Source organism: Macrobrachium rosenbergii, chromosome 1 (assembly GCF_040412425.1).
Source record: "Macrobrachium rosenbergii isolate ZJJX-2024 chromosome 1, ASM4041242v1, whole genome shotgun sequence".
In the NCBI taxonomy this organism is placed as follows: Eukaryota; Metazoa; Arthropoda; class Malacostraca; order Decapoda; family Palaemonidae; genus Macrobrachium; species Macrobrachium rosenbergii.
In genome coordinates this window covers 66,966,302-66,971,301 of record NC_089741.1, presented here as the reverse complement: position 1 = coordinate 66,971,301, position 5,000 = coordinate 66,966,302, and positions in this window count along the sequence as shown.

Here is a 5,000-nt window from a genome sequence, read left to right as displayed (position 1 = left end):
AAACTCCGCGTGACTTTAGAATAACCAAATAACTGGAAAACAAGAGGCAGAGGTTCAATTCCAGAAAATTCACATTTATTCACACCCCTTGGGAAAAAAAATTAAATATGCATACACACACACACAAACACACACACACATATATATATATTTATATCCGATATAATATATATATATATATATATATATATAATAAAAATATATATATATATATATATATATATATATATATATATATATATATATAATATATCAAAAGTCGAAGGCGGTTGCTTTAAACCTGATGAACAGCATCGAGTTAGGGGAGAAGGAGAATGCCTTGTATTTCCTTTCAACGTACTTTATTGTGCTGAGACGTTTCAGGACCATGTGTCCCATTTTCAAAGCTATAAATTAAAAAGACAACAGAATTAAAAATAGACTCAGATTTTAAAAGAACGAAAAAGAAATTTTACATAAAAGTTTAAAAGAAACATAACAGAAAGGAACAATGAATACCAAATAGTGCTGAAGGCAAATAGCTGAGTGACATTCAGGGTCCGTTTTGGTTCCAACGGAAACTCACGAGAGGTATAGAGGTGTTGACGTGGACTGAGCATTTAATTGGGGAACTAGTTGTTTAATAAAAAGAGATTCTAGTATTGACAGTTGGTGGTCATTCAAGAGCTTTGCCTATTATTTTGAAATCCTTGTAATTGATATTATATTTGCATTTTTCCCGTGGTCTCTTATGCATGAAAATTCCGGGTTTGATAATTTAGCACCCGTTCGGTAACTTACGCCACGATGAGAGTCTAATCTCACCTTCAACAACCTATGAGTGGAGCCCACGTACTTCCCCAGGTCACATCTGGGGCAATTAAACAGGTATATGACTCCCGAGGTCATCAAAGGGTGCAGACTTTCTTTTTATTTAAACATAGACTTGAATAAAGTACATTGAAAGGAAATACAAGGAATTCTCCTTCTCCCCTAACTCGATGCTGTTAAATCATTTGTTTAAAGTCAACCGCCTTCGACTTTGATATTTTGGGTATGGTGAATGCGGCGATTCTCCGTTGGACTGTTCGTCATGGCTGCCCTTCGCTTCATCTTAAGTACTTCTCTTTCTGTTTGAGACTTTTGAAATATGATGGTTTCCATGCATTGATCCGTGGCTGATATGTTTGAACTCCTTACCACTTGCAGGACTTTGAAAAAACGAGACGACTACAAAGGCCTAGTTGGACCAGCAATTTTTACAATACTGCCGTCTCAACAATATTATTCCGAATTTGTAAAGTTCAAATTAATAAATCCTCTTTATAAAAACCCCATTTTATGATGAAGACTAAAGAAAAACTGTTAGAAACCGAGATTAATTATAAGAGTAAGAATGTTGTTAAACTTACAGGACTCGCTGATGGCCTTTTATGAATGTTATTGATAAGTTATCGATTGTTGACCGTATCGTTTTTAAATTCAGATTCAATAAAAGTATAGCTGTTTGGATCAATTGGTTGGCAACTCAATTTAAAATTGAAAACTGGGATTTTATTCTAACTTTCAAAAAACAACAATACTGTGTTCAATCTGAGCAATTACAAGTTATCGAAAGAGAGGAATTCTTGCTCTCACTAGGTCTAAATTTTGGTCTTCCCTGCTTCAGACCTTCTTATAATCAATTTTATGGTTCTTGGAGTCTTTGTTTTCCAGGTTACTTAATCTCCGCCTACAATGACGTACGAGCCTGCCCATCAAATACAAGGGTTAGCTCAGAAAACCTACAATAACAACTACTAGATGGACACCATTCTTTTCCAAAATGATTTGAATACCCTTAAGGAACTGAGTAAACATGATGAACTGGTAATAACTAGACCTGACAAGGAAAAGATACGGTAATCTTAAACAAACAGGAATATGTACAGAAAATGGAAAGTATTTTGGGCAGACGAAACAAAGTTTCAAAAATAGGAGAACCTCAGTATTCTACTATTTTTAAAGTCGAGATCGAATAAATCGATTTTTAAAAAGTTTAAAATACCGAAATATTATAAGTGCTGATACCTATGAATCCTTATATAGCACAGGTGCTTCCTATGGAATAATGTATGGATTACCCAAAATTCATAAAGAAGGTATCCCAATGAGACCTATACTTACCACATATGAACTCCTAATTGCAAACTGGCTAAATTTCTAGTCCCAGAGTTTCTAGCACCCTTAACTACCAATAATTATAGTATTAAAAACTCTGATAATTTTTTAAAGAAAGGATTTTATCACAAGACTCAGATCTTTTATGGCTAGTTTAGATGTGGAGTCACTTTTTTACTAATGTCCCTGTGGAAGAAACAATTGATATTATTTTAGACCGAATTTTTCCTAACCCAGATACCATTTTTAATAATTTTAATATCACGGATTTTAAAAAAACTGTTGCAATTGGCCGTGCTGGACACAGCCTTCATTTTTAATGGGAAATCGTATGTTCAAACTGACGGAATGGCCATGGGATCTCCATTAGGTCCTTTTTGCAAATATTTTTATGTGCTCCTGGAGGAGCGCCTGCTGGACGATTGCCCTTTGGCTTGCCTTCCGCTTTTTTACAGCAGATATGTTGATGACACCTTTCTACTGCTCAGGAACAAAGATAGAGCAGATGAATTTCTTGAGTATGCCAACCAAATGCATCCAAACATAAAGTTTACAGTCGAATATGAAAGTGAAAATAAATTGCCTTTCTTAGATATAATGGTTTCAAGACACGATGATCATTTTAATACCACGATTTTTAGGAAAAAAACTTTTACCGGTCTGGGTTCTAATTTTTATAGCCATTGTTTCTTTTAATTTTAAGTTAAACTCTTTATCTACCCTCTTCCACAGGGCCTTTAGTTTAACATCTGATTGGAATGGTTTTCACGAGGAAATTCTATATCTCCACCAATATTTTATTAATAACTGTTTCCCATCTGAGCTATTTTACAAACATTTGCGCAAATTTTTAAATAATATTTTTCAACCAAAATTCAGAATACCAACAGTACCTAAACTACCTTTCTATGCAAGTGTCCCGCTTATCTACGATAAACATTTTTACAAGATTTACGACAGATAATAAACAAATATTTACCGGCCGTCGAATTGAAACTAGTACCAAATAATCCAATGACGATCAAGTCTATGTTTAAATATAAAGAAAGTCTGCACCCTTTGATGACCTCGGGAGTCATATACCTGTTTAATTGCCCCAGATGTGACCTGGGAAGTACGTGGCTCCACTCGTAGGTTGTTGAAGGTGAGATTAGACTCTCATCGTGGCGTAAGTTACCGAACGGGTGCTAAATTATCAAACCCCGAATTTTCATGCATAAGAGACCACGGAAAAAATGCAAATATAATATCAATTACAAGGATTTCAAAATAATAGGCAAAGCTCTGAATGACCACCAACTGTCAATACTAGAATCTCTTTTTATTAAACAACTAGTTCCCAATTAAATACTCAATCCACGTCAACACCTCTATACCTCTCGTGAGTTTTCTGTTGGAACCAAAACGGACCCTGAATGTCACTCAGCTTTTGCCTTCAGCACTATTTGGTATTCATTGTTCCTTTCTGTTATGTTTCTTTTATAACTTTTATGTAAAATTTTTTTTCCTCGTTTTAAAATCTGAGTCTATTTTTAATTCTGTTGTCTTTTAATTTATAGCTTTGAAAATGGGACACATGGTCTTGAAACGTCAGCACAATAAAGTACATTGAAAAGAAATACAAGGAATTCTCCTTCTCCCTAACTCGATGCTATATATATATATATATATATATATATATATATATATATATATATATATATATATATATAATATAATAAGACTATATATATATATATAAAAATTTCTTACATAATTGAAAGACAAGACCGCTGACAACCAAGCCACACAAGTTATAAAAGAAGTTGGAACCTAAATACCACTGTACCTAAGGCTTTACCAGGGCAGGCCAACTTCGTTGCATACCACCGTGTTTTCCCCAACTTCCCAACTCAGTAGTGACCAGATTGACAGCATTTCTTCCTCATTATTCTTTCTGAGTGAATATGATAGAAATAATCAGCACACAATCACGTGTGAAACAGAAATGAATTTGTGACTCATATCAGGATCGAACCAGGTCTTTCAATTGAAAGACAAGACCGGTGCCAACTAAGCCACAGAAATTTAAACCTTACAACTCTCTCCGTTCGTACACAAATGAGGTTACTGTCACTTCTGCTTTGAGTTATCTGTCTGTAAGAAATAAACTTTATTTTAATGCGATATACCTTTATCTAAAACAACTACAAGTACATATACAGTTTCCATTTCAGGTACTGTATGACACTGATAGCAAGCGTTTAAAATTAACAAAATTCTTTATATCTGGAATACTGAATTTATTATCTACAAAGAAATTTAATTTATAACGCCCCCTTTCAGCTCCCAAAATTAATAACATTTCCACCAGTTTGGTTGTTTTGGTTCACATGTCGACCGTGCGTGATCGTAAATCACTAAAACTGTTTCCCATCTGCGCTCGTTTGCGCAAAATATGTGGTGGTACACAGCAAACACAAAACAAGTGATGAAAGAAAAAGAGTAGTTAATTTCTTTTTGACAAGACAATATATACAGTATATAGAAAGATATATATATATTTATATGTTATATATATATAAATATATATATTATTATATAGAATATATATATATATATATACATGGAGATATATATATATATATATATATATATATGTATATATATATATATATATATATATATATATATATATATATATATATATATATATATATATATATATATATATATATATATATAATATATATATATATGGTATATATATATATAGCGATATATATATATATATATATATATATATATATATATATATATATATATATATATATATATATATATATATATATATATATATATATATATATATATATATATAT